Below are 21,390 nucleotides of genomic sequence, written 5' to 3' on the forward strand. Positions count from 1 at the left end.
TAGTCGGTGTTGGTTGGAGTAGAGGAGGAAGGTGACGGTTGCATGGTGCACGGTTGGTGAGGGTGTTGAAATTTCATTGAGATAATATGGAGTGTATGTAATGATATATATGGACAAGTAACAAATGGCACTATAGTAAGCTCACCTTATTATTAAGTAGTTGGAAAATCAAACCTGCGTATATGTATATCTATTATTTATGAACTAGTAGTAAGAGAAGGACAAAGGTGATGGTGATATGATTCAAGACAAAAAAATAAAGAAGTAAGTGGGGTTTTGATTGATTACAAAACACGAACAAAATATATGTATTTGTGTAAGGTTTGTCGTGCAGTATATATGATAAGATCATTGGTTTGATGATATATGAGAAAAAGTCATATATATATATATATAATATAAATATAATAATAAATCAATCCTAATCCCACTAATTGAAATGTCGTGAATGATTAGTCAAATAATAAAGCCAATGATTCAATTTGTTTGTATAAATCCAAAAGGTGAAAAGCAGCTCCTTAATATAATAATTCTATAGATTTGTAAAACGTGTTTTAAGCAATAGCAATCTTTAAATATCTACCTGACAGTTTATATGAGTATTATATCGTGTTCCGTTGTTACACAGTGACGGATAAAAGTCTTCAGAGAAATTCCATATTTTTAAATTAATTGAATTTATTTATTTTAGTCATTATGGTATAAAATTCGATCATTAATTTATTAAATAAAAATTACATCGACTGTTCCTCTCATTTATGGGTAAAATATAAAAAGTGTTAAAATTAAATAATTAGATCCTAAATATACTTTTAATAGGCCTATAACTTATATAACTCATTTTCGGATCACCTTTTATTTTTAAATAATATAAGTTCGAATTAAACTTCTATAAATAATAATCGAAACGTCCAACGAGTATTACAATCATTAAATATTTATTTTTAATATACTTTTATTTATATATATATAGATATGTTTTAAATAATAATAGTAATTATTATATTTTGTTTTATTTTACATAGATAAATTTTGGTAACAACAACATACAATATTTAAAATTATATTTCTAATTATTATATATATATATATATATATATATATATATATATATATATATATATATACACATGTCAAGTTATAATTAATTGTTCGTGAATCGTCGAAACTGGTCGAAGGTCAAATGATTTCATGAAACAGTTCAAAAATTTTGAGACTCGGTTTAATAGACTTTGCTTATCGTATCGAAATCATATAATATTAAGTTTAAATTTGGTCGGAAATTCCCGGGTCATCACACATCGTGTCCGATCGAGTGTATATGGTAATTTATAGGGACGCCCAATTGTAAATCTTTATATTAACATTAACAAACTATCATTTGGTTAAACAAATATAAAGCCCATTAATAGCCCATAGTCTAATTTCCACAAGTGTCGTTCTTTTGTCCAAACCCCAATTATGGTACAAAGCCCAATTACCCAATTTTAGTAATTAGCCCAACATCATGATTACTTCGTTTTAAATAAGCATAATAATAACTTAGCTACGAGACATTAAATTAAAAAGGTTGAACATAACTTACAATGATTAAAAATAGCGTAGCGTTACACGGACAGAATTTCGACTTACACCCTTACAACATTTGCTAACATACCCTTATTATTAGGATTTTAAATTAAAATTAAAATATAAATTATATATATATATTTACGTATATATTGAGAGAGAGATAGATTATGGATATTGAAAATGATCAGAATTCGGTTGGCTTTATAGGGAATTGAGTTCAGGGGTACTCCGCGACTCGCGGCAACTTTTTCCTTCAAACTCCGTGAGTCGCGGAGTTTGAAAATACAGCTCACCCTCCTTTGGCTTCTTTCTTACCGACGATTTATAAATATATTATAATATATATATTAATTTTAAGAATTAATTATATATTATATTATATTTATGTGCATAGTTGACTCGTAATTTTTAGTCCATTGCGTCGAGCGTTGAGAGTTGACTCATGTCCCGGTTCTGGATTTTCGAACGTCCTTGCGTACAATTTAATATCTTGTACTTTGCGTTTTGAATCTTGTACTCTTGTAATTTCGAGACGTTTCTTATCAATAATTGGAACCTCTTTGATTGTATTTTGTACTTTTGAGCTTTTTGGTAGTTTGCGTCTTCAATTCGTCGAATCTGTCTTTTGTCTTCACCTTTTATTATTTAAACGAATATCACTTTTAAATAGAACAATTGCAACTAAAAGCTTGTCTTTCTTGGGGAATAATGCTATGAAATATATGTTCGTTTTTAGCATTATCAAATATTCCCACACTTGAGTGTTGCTTGTCCTCAAGCAATATCGTCTTGAAATACTAGAATCACTTTTTTATTCTTCACACTTTGTACATCAGTGATTTCTATACGGCGGTATAAAAAATGGTAGTAACGATATGGTTTACAGTCCCACATGACTATAAAAATTTAGATCCATTAAGGAAATTGGATCTTTATGAAAACATTTGATCTTTTGAAAATTAAATCTAGTTTTTACCCTAGATAAGTTTTCCGGAATAACCCTTCACCGGTGTTTGCAAAATATTTTTGTGGGCTTGGTGGGTTTCAGATTTGAAAATTTTAGCTCAAAACTTGCGGTTTTGTGTCACCCACTTGCTAACCTTGTATTAGGAAAGCAACACGTCCAGTTTACTTGTCCCGTATATTACCTTTCAGTAAACTACCGTCCGGTTGTAAAGGAAAGCGTTGAACAAGCAACTGTTAAGGCAATGTCCCCTGACATGCTTTTAATTATTGTCTATAACGTGTCGGACGCAAATACTATCATTTGTAGGAGCAATAGTAAAGCTCACCCTTATAATTTGTCGGTCTGGCACAAGGTCCTGTCTTTGACTATGCTATGCAACCACCGTTCTTACGGTTGACACCCAATTTGGTTCAGGTGACCTAATGAATTCCAGGTGAATTCCTAGGATTTTACGTTCAATGGTAATGAACGCATTGAAAATGGGTTTTTAGAAAACAAATCGGTTTGTAATTTTGATCAAAATATTTTCTCGTTCAGGCTCGAGTTTAGATATCATTGAATTCCATGAGTTTGTAATTCTCAATCTTTAAGGTCAATCTCAAGGATTGAGTAATATCAGACTTAAAAGCTGATTTTTGATCTTTTAAGGAGATTATCCTTTCTGGGGATCTGATTCATTAGTCTTATCCACCTAATTTGCATGGTGCCCCCCCATTGTACGAGATAAATTCTTCTCATGGTTAGGATAAATCTGACCACTTGGTAACCCTGTTTAATGCTGAGGTCCGTGGATTTCCTGCTGATTTTAGTGATGACTTTTCTAGATTTTTCGTCAACCTACAGCTGGTCTGGACGACAACTTCTTGACCTAAATCAAGAAGCGCGTTTTTAATGATGGAATTGATTCATCGTGTAGATCCATCTCTTCTTTTTTTTCATTGGGTAAAACAGTTTAGTTTAGTCCAAAGCAAAAGTATTTTCAGTTATTTGTTACAGATATATGTGACATATGTTTAAGATAACTTGGTAAATTTTCCCACACTTGGCTTTTATTTTCCTTTTTATTGTCCTCTATTCCATTTTAAATGAATTTTAACATTTTGGTTTGTTTCTCAATTTATGTCCTTTCTGAGATAACAATAATTTCGGTGTTAACACCTAGTTTTATCGTTCATAAATATGTATAAACATGATTTTGAGTTCATTTAATTGAAAATTTTGAAAATTTTTACTAGAATTGGGTAGTCAGTATATAAGACTAGGGCTGTTCTTTATTATCAGAGAGCACTAGATTCTAATACAACTACTGCTTTACTAGTATTTTTAATGGTAACCAAGTGTTTATGATAAAAATTTTTAAAAATCCAAAAGAATTTAACCCCTTCCCACACTTAAGATCTTGCAATGCCCTCATTTGCAAGAAATCAGTAACAATTTAAATTATTGAGGGTGATTTGTGTGAAAATGATTAAATTTTACCAAAGTTTCCAAATATATTGGCGTTTGTTTGCTGAATGATAAATGGTGCATATCATTTGTTCATTCCGTCTTGTTGTTATTTCACATATATTTTGCATCTTGTCGTCAAAATTAGTTGCTTTTGCTGAACTTAATGTCAGTCTTTGAAAATGCGTTGTTTTACCCTGTTGTGTACATAAGATAAACTGCAAACATATATACATATTTTTGAAGTTTGGTATATTACCCCACATTCAAAAATTATTAAAATCTAAGAATAAAAGTTAGAAAATTATAAAAACTATTACAATATTAACATAAGTATTAAACGTATCAACATTACAAATTACAAAATAAATAAAACTAAGTAGACTAGGGATGATACTGATACCAATAGGGGTTCCATGCATAACCATAGGTGCTATAAAATGCTTCGGCTGGGTTATACGTAGGATACGGTGGTTGAATCTCTATAGACCAGGGAGGGAATATGGGCTTTGGAGTAGGAATATAGTTTCTACCTATATGTTGGCAATAAGCTATGATTTGGTTTTGATGAACTTGCCAATCTTCAAATGCTCTTTGTCTAGCATTTTCGTACTCCTGTGAAGCTATAAACCTTTGCATTTCTGCCATTTCATTTCCCCCTCCTACATTACCTTGCTGTTGGTTTCTCTCAACCTGTGGATGTCTACCATGGTATTGTACTGCGGCGTTATTTCGCCTCTTCAAAACTTTCGCACCATGGTATACATTTAAACCTATTGTATCGAGGGGTTCTGGTTCTTCGACTAATAATCCCCCCCGACTTATATCCACACCGAGATATTCAGCAATCAAAGTAATAAATATACCACCTCCTATTATGCTATGCGGTCTCATCCCCCTAACCATAGCTGATAAATAATAACCCACACAGTAAGGTATACTTACAGCGCTTTGTGGGTCTCGAATACACATATGGTAAAACAAATCCTGTTCATTTACCTTTTCCTTGTTCTTACCTCTTTGTGTAATCGAATTAGCTAAAAACCTATGAATTACTCTTAATTCACCTCTATCTATATCCAAATAAGAGTAATTTCCCCCTTTGAATCGGTGATGGCTTGTCATTTGACTCCATACACCATGTGTATCAAAATTTTCATCTATCTTTCTACCATTTAGTATCAACCCTCTACAATCGGCAGATGCTAACTCCTCAGGCGTATATATACGTAAAGCCTGAGCCATGTCTAGTAAAGACATGTGACGCATCGAACCTCCTATCAAAAATCTAATAAAAGATCGATCGGTTAAACTAGCTACCCGATCATTTAATTCTATACTACACAACAATTCTTCACACCATACTTTATATATAGGTCTACGCATGGTGAATAAACGTACCCAGTCGTTAAAAGTAGAATTACCATACCTCTGTGCAAGTAATTCCCTAACTGGCCCGGCCAATTCTACAGCTTCTAATGGTCCCCATTCTATGACCCTAGGTACCTCAACAACTTTAGAATGAAGAGTATGCAAACCCCTTTGGTATTTTGGATAATCTATCCAAAGTCTGTCAAATCTCAGGTTCGGGTGCAAATCTTCCAAGTGCATATCAGAAAATGTCATGACTGGATGAGGTATATCTTTTTTATAGTAGTTATCCACCTCCTGTTGTTTCGCATTCTCAGCAGGAGCATTGCAAGCTTGGGATGAAGATTCACCCCTTTCAGTCTGCAAAACACATCAAACACAATTTTTGTGCATCCAAATATGCATTAGTGTCAGCAAAATCATCAATCAAAATAATTACAATCTCATGATCAATTTATATCAAACTTAAGCTCATTTTCATATTTTCATCAAATCTACACTTTTTCAAATAAGCATATACGAAAATGTTTGCCAAGTTCATAAGCATTCAACTCAAATAACATGTCAAAATAATCATTACTAGCAATTAAACAAGTTTCAAATGGCATTATTTCTCAAAAATCAAGTTCATGAATTTTAGACTTGAAAAAGTCCACTTTAATTCTCAAAATCATGTTTAGGCTCAAAGTTTGGATCATTTAACTACCTAAACATGTTACACTACTTAATTTAGCAACAATTCATGACAAAAATCGGCCATAACCTGTTTATATCAAAAAGCCCCAAATTGCTCTAGAACACAAACCCTAGATTATTCAAAATTTGAAGTTTAAGGCTTCTAATCATGTTAAATAGCATCAATCTAGGTTATACAAGCATAATACATAAACAATTTAAGCATAATTACACTAAAAAGCATCAAAATCAAATTGGGGAAAAAAAATTGCTCAAGAACACTAATTTTCGGATTAAATGGTGTTTAGGTGTAGAAATTTACCGTTTTTCTTGAGTAATTCCTTGATAGCATCCTTCTCAGCATGATTTTAGTAAAAGATTTGATGATTAACGGTTAAAAATTGTGATTTTGGGGATTTTTTCTCGGGTTTTTGCGCAGTATTTTCGGGTTTTATTTGTGTTGTGGTGTGCAAATGAACTGCTCTTTACGTTTTATTTTTTTCTGGGTTTTGGTCCCTCCGAGACTCGCGGTGTTTTTACCTTTCAAACTCCGCGAGTCGCGGAGTTTGGGTTTTTTTTTTTTTTTTTTTTTTTTTTACACAAACCTTAACTTGTAAAACAAATATAAAATAAATTTAAAATTTTGTTTTCCTTTGTTTTAGGACGAGGTCGTTTCGGATCGATGTCCTAGTCCGTCCTTCGACAAAATTTTAAAATTTGTCTTTTTCAAGCGATTGTTTTAAAAGCTTAGATTTTTTTTTAGTTTTTTTTTTAATGTTTTTGGCATACTTTAATTCAATAAGATTAAAAATAATGATAATAAAAGTTCTCGTCCCTCCCTCGGGTAAAGCAATTTCGGTTCAACGACCTAGTCTTCAACTTACGACGAATTTTAAAAATCATATTTTTAACTTAATGAGATAAAGTAAATTTTTGTTTTTTAAATTCACACAATTTAAATATAAAATTCAAAATTAATATTAAAAATTCACACCAAACTTAAAATTTGAAATGCATAAAATTAAAAATTCATATTTTAAAAATTAAAAATTCACACCAAACTTATATTAATTTTTCATATTATAAATTCACACCAAACTTATATTAATTTTTCAAATATTTACAATTTTAAATATATTGATTTTACAAAGTTTACAATATTAATTTAAGATTTATATATTAATTTTAAAAATATGGTAAAAATAAAATTAAAAATCTTTTTGGCTTTTTATCCCACTTTAATTAATCAAATATTATCAAAAATATGCGCCCCTCTTTTCGGTAAAGTAATTTCGGTTCCATGACCTAATTTAACTCATGACGAATTTTTGAAATATTTTGGGTTGATTGATTAAAGATATTTATACCTTAAGAATAAACGTTAAATTTCGCAGTGATGTAATAAATTTTTGAATGATATCAATAATTTCGGTCGCCAAACCTAATTTTATTCAATACCAATTTAATACTTTATAGTGAACAAATTAGCGTTTATTATCAAAAGGTTAAAAATAAAAATAAAAAAAAAACTGTACAAACATACATGTGAAATAGATTTCTTAGTTATATGATCTATCACATTCATAAGATAGTCGGTTTAATTGGTTTTCCATGGCTACATAGGCGTAACCTCGAGCATTCAGTGTTTTTTCTTCTAAACATATGAACGGTCCGTCTCTGCATAAAGTAACAAATTCGGTGTTTGAATAGGTTTGATTATTTGAACATTTACCTCCATGTGACCATTTTCCGCATTTGTGACATCTTTCTAGGTGTCGTGCTCTTCTTTTCGCTGCGGATTTTGATTTTCCTTTACCAAATTGTAACTTATTATCTTCGCATCTGGATTCTTTTCTTACTCCGTCCAATCTTTCTCTGATTACTGATACTATTTCACTTGGTAGTGTGTCATTATTACGTTTAGTGATCAAAGTGTATAGCATTAGACCATGGTTTAGTTCATAGGCAGTCTTCATTTCCTAAAAAAAAAAAAAAAAATTCAGAATGGGGGGAGAAGACTAGTTCTTTAGGGTCTGCTAGGGAAAGACCGTTCGGGTTCCATTTTTGAGAACTACACGAAAACAGACAATCTAACTCTAACAGAAATACATAAACCCCCTATACTTAGTTAGCTGTGGTATCGAAATTGTGATTAACTTCATTGTCTTCTTCCATCGGACCATGTATGTAATGTTTAACTCTGTGACCATTAACTTTAAATTCAATCCCATTTGAATTTATTAATTCTATCGTTCCGTATGAGAAAACTCTTTTGACTATGAATGGTCCAGACCATCTTGATTTCAATTTTCCAGGAAATAGCTTGAATCGTGAATTGAAAAGAAGAACTCTGTCTCCTTCTTTAAATTCTTGTGAACTTCTGATTCTTTTATCATGCCATTTCTTCGTTCTTTCTTTATAGATTAACGAATTTTCGTATGCTTCATGTCTTCATTCTTCTAATTCGTTTAGTTGACTTAATCGTAGACGTCCGGCTTCATGTAAATCAAGATTACATGTCTTCAAAGCCCAAAATGCTTTGTGTTCAATTTCTACTGGAAGATGACATGCTTTTCCATAAACAAGTCTAAAAGGTGTGGTTCCAATTGGAGTTTTGTAGGCTGTTCTAAAAGCCCAGAGTGCATCCTCCAATTTAATGGACCATTCCTTCGGATTTGATCCTACGGTTTTCTCTAGAATACGTTTTAAAGCTCGGTTGGTATTTTCAACTTGTTCACTTGTTTGTGGATGATATGAGGTGGAGATTTTATGAGTTACTCCATATCTTTTAAGAACTTTCTCAAGTTGATTATTACAGAAATGAGTACCCCGATCACTTATTAAAGCTTTCGGTGTTCCAAACCTTGCAAAAAGACGTTTTAAAAAGTTGACTACAACTCGTGCATCGTTAGTTGGGAGAGCTTGTGCTTCTGCCCATTTAGATACATAATCAATGGCTACGAGTATATATAGATTATTATGAGATTTTGGAAATGGACCCATAAAGTCAATACCCCAAATGTCAAATACTTCACATACTTGTATGACATTTTGTGGCATTTCATCACGTTGACTTATTTTTCCGGCCCTTTGACAAGCATCACAGGATTTGCAAAGAAGGTGTGCGTCTTTGTAAATTGTAGGCTAATAGAATCCAGCATCATAAACTTTTCTTGCTGTTAGTTGAGGCCCATAATGCCCTCCTGTTGGTCCTATGTGACAATGGTTTAAAATTTTACTAGCTTCATCTCCAAATACACATCGGCGTATTATTCTATCGGGACAACTTTTAAACAGATGTGGATCTTCCCAAAAATAGTGTTTTATATCACTGAAGAATTTCTTTCGTTTTTGGTACGATAATCCTTTTTCAAGGAATCCACATACTAAATAGTTTGCATAGTCTGCAAACCATGGGATTTCTTTATAATCTATCTTCAATAGATATTCATCAGGAAAGTTGTCTTGTATGGCCGATTCATTTAGAACTTCTAATTCGGGATTTTCAAGACGAGAAAGATGATCAGCGGCGAGATTTTCTGCTCCTTTTTTATCTCGGATTTCAATATCAAACTCTTGTAAGAGTAAGATCCAACGGATTAATCTTGGTTTAGCATCTTGTTTCAAAAATAGGTATCTAAGAGCAGAATTGTCGGTATAGACCACCGTTTTTGCTAGAACGAGATATGATCGAAATTTGTCAAACGCAAAGACAATAGCAAGGAGTTCTTTTTTAGTAGTTGTATAGTTCGTTTGTGCTCCTTGTAACGTCTTACTAGCATAATATATAGGTTGAAATCGTTTTTCAATCCTTTGTCCTAAAACGGCTCCCATTGCAAAATCACTTGCATCGCACATTAGTTCAAATGGTAGATTCCAATTTGGTGTTATCATGATCGGCGCATTAGTGAGTTTCTCTTTAAGAATATTAAAAGATTTGATACACTCATCTGAAAAGATGAATGGAGCATCCTTTTCTAGGAGTTTATTCATAGGAGTGGCAATTTTAGAAAAATCTTTTATGAAACGTCGGTAAAAACCGGCATGCCCTAGGAAACTCCTAACTCCTCTAACATTGGTGGGATGTGGAAGTTTAGCAATTACATCTACTTTAGCTCTATCCACTTCAATTCCTTCTTTTGAAATTTTATGTCCAAGAACGATACCCTCTTTAACCATGAAATGGCATTTCTCCCAATTAAGTACTAGATTTGATTGTTCGCATCTAATAAGCATTCGTTCAAGATTAGCTAGACATGTTTCAAATGTATCACCGAAGACTGAAAAGTCATCCATGAAAACTTCCATGCATTCTTCTATCATGTCATGAAAAATCGCCATCATACACCTTTGAAAGGTTGCAGGGGCGTTGCAAAGTCCAAATGGCATGCGTTTGTAAGAAAAAGTACCATAAGGGCACATAAATGTGGTTTTCTCTTGGTCCTCAGGTGCTATTGGAATTTGAAAATATCCTGAAAATCCATCTAGAAAACAATAGTAACTATTTCCGGCTAATCTTTCCAACATTTTATCAATGAAAGGTAAGGGAAAGTGATCTTTTCTGGTGGCGTCATTTAATTTTCTATAATCAATACACACACGCCATCCTGTTACAGTCCTAGTAGGAATAAGCTCATTTTTCTCATTTGTAATGACAATCATGCCACCCTTCTTAGGCACGCATTGAACTGGGCTTACCCATGGACTATCAGAAATTGGATAAATTAGACCTGCATCTAGCAGTTTAATAATCTCTTTCTTAACTACATCTTGCATATTAGGATTTAGTCTTCGTTGGCGTTGCACATACGTTTTATGACCTTCTTCCATAAGGATTTTATGTGTGCAATACGAAGGACTTATTCCTTTAATATCATGAATCTTCCATGCAATGGCTGGTTTATGAGCTTTCAACACAGAAATGAGTTGTGATTTCTCATTTTCAGTAAGAGAAGATGATATTATTACAGGTAATTCAGATTCACCATGTAAATAAGCGTATTCCAAATGGTTTGGAAGTGGCTTTAACTCTAATTTCGGAGGTTCTTCTATCGATGATTTGTATCGATATCTGTCTTCTTCTTTTAGCATTTGAATTTCTTCTGTTGTTGGTTCATATCCATTAGCTATAAGTGTAGCTAACATTTCAGCTTCATCAATTGGTTCATTACCTTCTCCTAAAGAACATTCTCCTGTTCCTTGTAATTCTGGAAATTCTTCTAATAATTCTGCATGTGCATCTATAGTTTGAATATAATAACATGTATCATCTGTAGATTGTGGTTGTTGCATTGCTCTATCAACTGAAAAGGTAACACTCTCATCCTCTATACTTAGGGTCAATTTCTTACCGAACACGTCTATCATTGCTTTAGCCGTGTTTAAGAATGGTCTTCCTAATATGAGAGGAACTTGAGAATCTTCTTCCATGTCCAGAACAACAAAATCTACTGGAAATACTAAAGTACCAACTTTAACTAGCATGTTCTCCATTATCCCTCTAGGATATTTTATTGATCGATCGGCTAGTTGTATGCTTATTCTGGTTGGTTTCAATTCTCCAAGGTCTAGTTTAGCGTATAGTGAATACGGCATTAGATTTATACTAGCACCTAAGTCTGCCAATGCTTCTATTGAACTAAGACTACCCAAAAAACATGGAATTGTGAAACTTCCTGGATCAGATAGTTTTTCTGGTATCTTATTCAACAGCACTGCTGAACAATTAGCATTCATGGTAACAGCCGAGAGTTCTTCCATTTTCTTTCTATTTGAGATTAGATCTTTCAAGAATTTAGCATATCTAGGCATTCCTGAAATCACATCAATGAAAGGAAGATTTACATTTATCTGTTTAAACATATCCAAGAATTTGGATTGCTCGGCTTCAAGTTTCTCTTTCTTCATTTTACTCGGGTAAGGAAGTGGTGGTTGGTATGGTTTAACATAAGGTTTAGCCTTAACTGTGTTATCTTCATTAACCTTTTCAACTACCGGTTCTTTTTCCTTATCTTAATTAGGTTGTGGTTCTTGTGGAGTAGGAATAGCTTCATCAGAAGTTACAGGTATTTCAGGTGGTTTAAGTGTTGTACCACTTCTTGTGGTAATGGCTTTAGCTGTTTCATTCCGGGGGTTAGCATTTGTATCACTAGGTAGACTTCCCGGTTTTCTTTCACCTATTAACCTTGCTAGGTTACTTACTTCTTGTTCCAGATTTTGAATAGAAGCTTGTTGATTTCTAAATGCTTGAGCATTTTGTTCATTAGTTTGTTTCTGAGATGTGAAAAACTGCGTTTGAGTTTCAACTTGTAGTGACCCGAACTTTTCCATGTTTATATATATTAATTGAGATTGATATTTACATGATTAAATGTTTCCAACATGTTAAGCAATCAAACTTGTTAAGACTTGATTAATTGAAATATGTTTCATATAGACAATTGACCACACAAGTTGACCGGCGATTCACGAACGTTAAAACTTGTAAAAATGACCTGACGATATATATATGGATATACATATGGTTAACATGAGATTATGATAAGTAAGTATCTCCATAAGTATATTAACAATGAGTTATATACATATAAACAAGACTACTAACTTAAGGATTTCGAAACGAGACATATATGTAATGATTATTGTTGTAACGACATTTAAATGTATATATATCATATTAAGATATATTAATATATCACAATATCATGATAATATAATAATTTAACATCTCATTAGATATAATAAACAATGGGTTAACAACATTAATTGAGATCGTTAACTTAAAGGTTTCAAAACAACACTTACATGTAACGACTAACGATGACTTAACGACTCAGTTAAAATGTATATACATGTAGTGTATTTAGATGTATTAAAATACTTTTGGAAGACTTCAAGACATATATTAAAACACTCATACTTAACGAAAATGGTTACAGTTACTTTTCCATTCTTTTCTTTCATCAAGAATTCTAGTCGTATTCTTACCCGTATTATACACAGCTTCAAAACGTACTTACTATGAGTATATACCAATAGGAACTAGCATGGGATTCCACTCTTGATTATGTCATGTATGACTAATCAATTTTAACTTCGACCAGGAGCTAGTCAACTAACTAGAACTCCTTTTAACCCCACTCACCACTCACCAATTACCACTCGTCATTCACTCCATTTCACTTCCAATTCTCTTTCTAATTCTCTCTCAACACACACACACTATTATGAACGTATTTTTCCAGTAGTTAATCATCATCTTCATCAAAAATCACTTCAAGAATCAAGCTATAATCATCATAGGAAGAACACTTCAAGAACACTTCAAAAATCCCTTCAAGTTTACTAATTTACTTCCAAGCTTTCTAATCCATTCCAAGTAATCATCTAAGATCAAGAAACCTTTGTTATATACAGTAGGTTATATTTCTTATTCAAGGTAATATTCATATTCAAACTTTGATTCAATTTCTATAACTATAAACTATCTTAATTCGAGTAAAAATCTTACTTGAACTTGTTTTTGTGTCATGATCCTACTTCAAGAACTTTCAAGCCATCCAAGATCCTTTGAAGCTAGATCATTTCTTGTCACTTCTAGTAGGTTTACCTACTAAACTTGAGGTAGTAATTATGTTCATAACATCATTCGATTCATATATATAAAACTATCTTATTCGAAGGTTTAAACTCGTAATCACTAGAACATAGTTTAGTTAATTCTAAACTTGTTCGCAAACAAAAGTTAATCCTTCTAACTTGACTTTTAAAATTAACTAAACACATGTTCTATATCTATATGATATGCTAACTTAATGATTTAAAACCTGGAAACACGAAAAACACCGTAAAACCGGATTTACGCCGTCGTAGTAACACCGCGGGCTGTTTTGGGTTAGTTAATTAAAAACTATGATAAACTTTGATTTAAAAGTTGTTATTCTGAGAAAATGATTTTTATTATGAACATGAAACTATATCCAAAAATTATGGTTAAACTCAAAGTGGAAGTATGTTTTCTAAAATGGTCATCTAGACGTCGTTCTTTCGACTGAAATGACTACCTTTACAAAAACGACTTGTAACTTATTTTTCCGACTATAAACCTATACTTTTCTGTTTATATTCATAAAATAGAGTTCAATATAAAACCATAGCAATTTGATTCACTCAAAACGGATTTAAAATGAAGAAGTTATGGGTAAAACAAGATTGGATAATTTTTCTCATTTTAGCTACGTGAAAATTGGTAACAAATCTATTCCAACCATAACTTAATCAACTTGTATTGTATATTATGTAATCTTGAGATACCATAGACACGTATACAATGTTTCAACCTATCATGTCGACCCATCTATATAATATATTTTGCAACAACCATAGACACTCTATATGCAGTAATGTGGGAGTTAGCTATACAGGGTTGAGGTTGATTCCAAAATAATATATATAGTTTGAGTTGTGATCAATACTGAGATACGTATACACTGGGTTGTGGATTGATTCAAGATAATATTTATCGATTTATTTCTGTACATCTAACTGTGGACAACTAGTTGTAGGTTACTAACGAGGACAATTGACTTAATAAACTTAAAACATCAAAATATATTAAAAGTGTTGTAAATATATTTTGAACATACTTTAATATACATGTATATATTGTTATAGGTTCGTGAATCAACAGTGGCCAAGTCTTACTTCTCGACGAAGTAAAAATTTGTGAAAGTGAGTTATAGTCCCACTTTTAAAATCTAATATTTTTGGGATGAGAATACATGCAGGTTTTATAAATGATTTACAAAATAGACACAAGTACGTGAAACTACATTCTATGGTTGAATTATCGAAATCGAATATGCCCCTTTTTATTAAGTCTGGTAATCTAAGAATTAGGGAACAGACACCCTAATTGACGCGAATCCTAAAGATAGATCTATTGGGCCTAACAAACCCCATCCAAAGTACCGGATGCTTTAGTACTTCGAAATTTATATCATATCCGAAGGGTATCCCGGAATGATGGGGATATTCTTATATATGCATCTTGTTAATGTCGGTTACCAGGTGTTCACCATATGAATGATTTTTATCTCTATGTATGGGATGTGTATTGAAATATGAAATCTTGTGGTCTATTGTTACGATTTGATATATATATATATATAGGTTAAACCTATAACTCACCAACATTTTTGTTGACGTTTAAAGCATGTTTATTCTCAGGTGAATACTAAGAGCTTCCGCTGTTGCATACTAAAATAAGGACAAGATTTGGAGTCCATGTTTGTATGATATTGTGTAAAAACTGCATTCAAGAAACTGATTTCGATGTAACATATTTGTATTGTAAACCATTATGTAATGGTCGTGTGTAAACAGGATATTTTAGATTATCATTATTTGATAATCTACGTAAAGCTTTTTAAACCTTTATTTATGAAATAAAGGTTATGGTTTGTTTTAAAAATGAATGCAGTCTTTGAAAAACGTCTCATATAGAGGTCAAAACCTCGCAACGAAATCAATTAATATGGAACGTTTTTAATCAATAAGAACGGGACATTTCAGTTGGTATCCGAGCGTTGGTCTTAGAGAACCAAAATTTTGCATTAGTGTGTCTTATCGAGTTTGTTAGGATGCATTAGTGAGTCTGGACTTCGACCGTGTTTTCTTGAAAAATGATTGCTTAACAAATTTTGTTGGAAACTATATATTTTTAACATGTGAATATTATGTGATATATTAATCTCTTAACGCGTTTGATATTATGTGATAGATGTCTACCTCTAGAACAAGTCCCATTGACTCACCTAATAATAATGAAGAGTCAAATGTAAATTGGAATGATTCGTGGACTGATTCACAAGTTCTCGAAGAGGAACCGGAAGAAGAGTCGGAACCGGAAGAAGAATCAGAACCGGAAGAAGAATCGGAACCGGATGAAGAAATAGAACCGGTGGGGGAAATAATAAAATGGTTAAATAAAAGAAAATCCTCAACCAACCGACCAAGGTTAATTATGGTCAATGGTATTTCCGCCAAGGAAGCAAAATATTGGGAGGATTACCAATTCTCCGATGAATCGGATTCCGACGAGAATTCCGATGATGTTATAGAAATTACCCCAACTGAATTTTAAAAGGCAAAAGAAAATAATAAGAGAAAGGGCATAAAAATAGAGAAATCTAATTCCAACCCCGATGAACTTTATATGTATCGTCAACCCCCGAAGTCCTTAAGTTGTAACAATGACCCGGGAACCTCTAAACCACCAGGTTTTTCTAAACCAATGTGGATAACGACGGCTCGTATTAGGGGAACATCATATATCCCTAGAAACTTGGCAAAACGAACCAAAACCAAAGAAGAAGAAACAAACGAGTCGGAATAAGATAGTTGTATTCGTGTGGTGTAATATATGTAATGTAGTGTGCTTATGCTTTATGATATATGTAAAAATTGCTTGTATTAATAAGTATTTTTTTTTATGAATCTAACTCTTGTCTATTTTACAGTATAAAAACACAAAATGGATAGACAACCCAATATTTTAAGAGACCTACCCGGAGACATGATTGACGAAATCTTGTCCAAAGTCGGTCAGAATTCTTCGGCACAACTATTTAAGGCGAGATCAGTTTGTAAGACATTCGAAGAACGTTCCAAGAATGCCTTGGTTTATAAAAGGCTTTCGTTCGAAAGATGGGGGATATCACATTGGGAAATCCATAAGTTACGATGTGTTTACTTTGACGCATATATTGCGGGGAACCCAAATGCTATTTTACGCAATGGGTTAAGAAATTATTTTGACTCAATATATCCGAATATTGGACTTCGTGATTTAGAAAAAGCGGCTAACATGCAACAAAAAGAAGCATGTTATGCTTACGGATTAGTAATGTTCACTTCTCACCAAAGTGAGAACAAGAACATCGGGCTACAACTATTAAACAAAACGTTCCCACAAGTGACGGAGTCGGTAATTGGGGTAAGAAATGAGGTTTTTAGATTGTTACGGGACTGTTGGACATTACGTAACCCTCGTCCCTTTGACGACGTTACAACACGCTGTCTTATCAACGGCCATAACGGTTATGTTCCACAAGACCAAGGATGGGAAGTAATCCTAGTAAAACCAGAATGCATGACTTGTTTCTGGACGTATGAATTACGTGTCTTTATTGCCCTTGCTGAACGACTTGTGTACTAGCTAGAATTATCTTCACAACCATCTTGTATCAAATTTATTGTGTGCTATATTTCATGCTATATGTAAAATAAGCGGTATTGTCAGTTTGTAAAATATTGTGTAAAAGTTTGAACGCGAAATATTATTATAATCAGTTTTTCATATAGAATTGTAGTAGTTGAATTGTATATTAGCTACTAAGTATGAACTTAACGGGTAGGTACTACCCGAATTTAAACTTATAAAATGCTAATATGAAGAAAAAGCTTTTATAAATGAGTTCATATTATGCTACGAAATATTATTAACTACTCTTAATATTCTGTATGATTAACTTGTTCCATTTGACTATTTTGAAGGAAATGACACCGACTACTCGACACACCGTGAATATGAATGAAGAGGAATTCCGTACTTTTCTAGCTTCAAACATAGCCGCAGTACAGGCTGCGCTATATACCAACAATAACCTTGGATCTAGCAGTACAGGAAATCGTGTAGGATGCACCTACAAAGAATTCACTGCCTGCAAACCTTTGGAATTTGATGGAACCGAAGGACCGATCGGATTGAAACGGTGGACCGAGAAGGTCGAATCGGTGTTTGCCATAAGTAAGTGTACTGAAGAGGACAAAGTGAAGTACGCTACGCATACCTTCATAGGTTCTGCGTTAACATGGTGGAATACCTATCTAGAGCAAGTGGGACAAGATGATGCGTACGCACTACCGTGGTCAGCATTTAAGCACTTGATGAACGAGAAGTACCGTCCCAGAACGGAGGTCAATAAGCTCAAGACAGAACTTAAAGGGTTACGAACCCAAGGATTTGATATTACCATGTACGAAAGACGATTCACAGAATTGTGCCTATTGTGTCCGGGAGCATTCGAAGATGAGGAAGAGAAGATCGACGCGTTTGTGAAAGGATTACCGGAAAGAATCCAAGAAGATATAAGTTCACACGAGCCCGCCTCCATACAACAGGCATGTAGAATGGCTCACAAACTAGTGAACCAGATTGAAGAAAGAATTAAAGAACAGACTGCTGAAGAGGCCAATGTGAAGCAAGTCAAAAGAAAGTGGGAGGAAAACGGTGATAAGAATCACCAATACAACAACAACAGCAATTACAACAATAATCGCAACAATTATCCCAACAATCGCAACATCAATCGCAACTACAACAAACGGCCCAACAACAACAACAACAACAACAACTACAACAATCATCCCAACAACAATAATAACCGCAACAACAACAACAATCAGAAGCAGCTATGCCAAAGGTGTGAAAAGTATCACTCGGGGTTCTGCACCAAATTTTGCAACAAGTGTAAAAGAAATGGTCATAGCGCGACAAAGTGTGAGGTCTACGGACCAGGGGTTAATAGAACGAAAGGAACAAATGGTGTCGGAACGAGTAATGGCGGAGCAAGTAGTGTCGGAGCAAGTTATTCCAATGTAGTTTGTTATAAATGTGGAAAACCGGGCCACATTATTAGAAATTGCCCGAACCAGGAGAACACGAATGGACAAGGCCGCAGAAGAGTTTTCAATATTAATGCGGCAGAGGCACAGGAAGACCCGGAGCTTGTTACGGGTACGTTTCTTATTGACAATAAATCTGCTTACGTTTTATTTGATTCGGGTGCGGATAGAAGCTATATGAGTAGAGATTTTTGTGCTAAATTAAGTTGTCCATTGACGCCTATGGATAGTAAATTTTTACTCGAATTAGCAAATGGTAAATTAATTTCAGCAGATAATATATGTCGAAATCGAGAAATTAAACTGGTTAGCGAAACATTTAAGATTGACTTGATACCAGTAGAGTTAGGGAGTTTTGATGTGATAATTGGTATGGACTGGTTGAAAGAAGTGAAAGCAGAGATCGTTTGTTACAAAAATGCAATTCGCATTATACGAGAAAAAGGAAAACCCTTAATGGTGTACGGAGAAAAGGGCAACACGAAGCTACATCTTATTAGTAATTTGAAGGCACAAAAACTAATAAGAAAAGGTTGCTATGCTGTTCTAGCACACGTCTAGAAAGTACAAACTGAAGAAAAGAGCATCAATGATGTTCCCGTCGCAAAAGAATTTCCCGATGTATTTCCGAAAGAATTACCGGGATTACCCCCACATCGATCCATTGAATTTCAAATAGATCTTGTACCAGGAGCTGCACCAATAGCTCGTGCTCCTTACAGACTCGCACATAGTGAGATGAAAGAACTGCAAAGCCAATTACAAGAACTTTTAGAGCGTGGTTTCATTCGACCAAGCACATCACCGTGGGGAGCTCCTATTTTATTTGTCAAGAAGAAAGATGGTACATTCAGGTTGTGTATCGACTACCGAGAGTTGAACAAACTTACCATCAAGAACCGTTACCCACTGCCGAGAATCGATGACTTATTTGATCAACTACAAGGCTCGTCTGTTTATTCAAAGATTGACTTACGTTCCGGGTATCATCAAATGCGGGTGAAAGAAGATGATATTCCAAAGACTGCTTTCAGAACACGTTACGGTCATTACGAGTTTACGGTCATGCCGTTTGGTTTAACTAATGCACCAGCTGTGTTCATGGACCTTATGAACCGAGTGTGTGGACCATACCTTGACAAGTTTGTCATTGTTTTCATTGATGACATACTTATTTACTCAAAGAATGACCAAGAACACGGTGAACATTTGAGAAAGGTGTTAGAAGTATTGAGGAAGGAAGAATTGTACGCTAAGTTTTCAAAGTGTGCATTTTGGTTGGAAGAAGTTCAATTCCTCGGTCACATAGTGAACAAAGAAGGTATTAAGGTGGATCCGGCAAAGATAGAAACTGTTGAAAAGTGGGAAACCCCGAAAACTCCGAAACACATACGCCAGTTTTTAGGACTAGCTGGTTACTACAGAAGGTTCATCCAAGACTTTTCCAGAATAGTAAAACCCTTGACTGCATTAACGCATAAAGGGAAGAAATTTGAATGGAATGATGAACAAGAGAAAGCGTTTCAGTTATTGAAGAAAAAGCTAACTACGGCACCTATATTGTCATTGCCTGAAGGGAATGATGATTTTGTGATTTATTGTGACGCATCAAAGCAAGGTCTCGGTTGTGTATTAATGCAACGAACGAAGGTGATTGCTTATGCGTCTATACAATTGAAGATTCACGAACAAAATTATACGACTCATGATTTGGAATTAGGCGCGGTTGTTTTTGCATTAAAGACTTGGAGGCACTACTTATATGGGGTCAAAAGTATTATATATACCGACCACAAAAGTCTTCAACACATATTTAATCAGAAACAACTGAATATGAGGCAGCGTAGGTGGATTGAATTATTGAATGATTACGACTTTGAGATTCGTTACCACCCGGGGAAGGCAAATGTGGTAGCCGATGCCTTGAGCAGGAAGGACAGAGAACCCATTCGAGTAAAATCTATGAATATAATGATTCATAATAACCTTACTACTCAAATAAAGGAGGCGCAACAAGGAGTTTTAAAAGAGGGAAATTTAAAGGATGAAATACCCAGAGGATCGGAGAAGCATCTTAATATTCGGGAAGACGGAACCCGGTATAGGGCTGAAAGGATTTGGGTACCAAAATTTGGAGATATGAGAGAAATGGTACTTAGAGAAGCTCATAAAACCAGATACTCAATACATCCTGGAACGGGGAAGATGTACAAGGATCTCAAGAAACATTTTTGGTGGCCGGGTATGAAAGCCGATGTTGCTAAATACGTAGGAGAATGTTTGTCGTGTTCTAAGGTCAAAGCTGAGCATCAGAAACCATCAGGTCTACTTCAATAACCCGAAATCCCGGAATGGAAATGGGAAAACATTACCATGGATTTCATCACTAAATTGCTAAGGACTGCAAGTGGTTTTGATACTATTTGGGTAATAGTTGATCGTCTCACCAAATCAGCACACTTCCTGCCAATAAGAGAAGATGACAAGATGGAGAAGTTAGCACGACTGTATTTGAAGGAAGTCGTCTCCAGACATGGAATACCAATCTCTATTATCTCTGATAGGGATGGTAGATTTATTTCAAGATTCTGACAGACATTACAGCAAGCATTAGGAACTCGTCTAGACATGAGTACTGCCTATCATCCACAAACTGATGGGCAGAGCGAAAG

This window comes from Rutidosis leptorrhynchoides, chromosome 6, assembly GCF_046630445.1.
Source record: "Rutidosis leptorrhynchoides isolate AG116_Rl617_1_P2 chromosome 6, CSIRO_AGI_Rlap_v1, whole genome shotgun sequence".
Classification (NCBI taxonomy): Eukaryota; Viridiplantae; Streptophyta; class Magnoliopsida; order Asterales; family Asteraceae; genus Rutidosis; species Rutidosis leptorrhynchoides.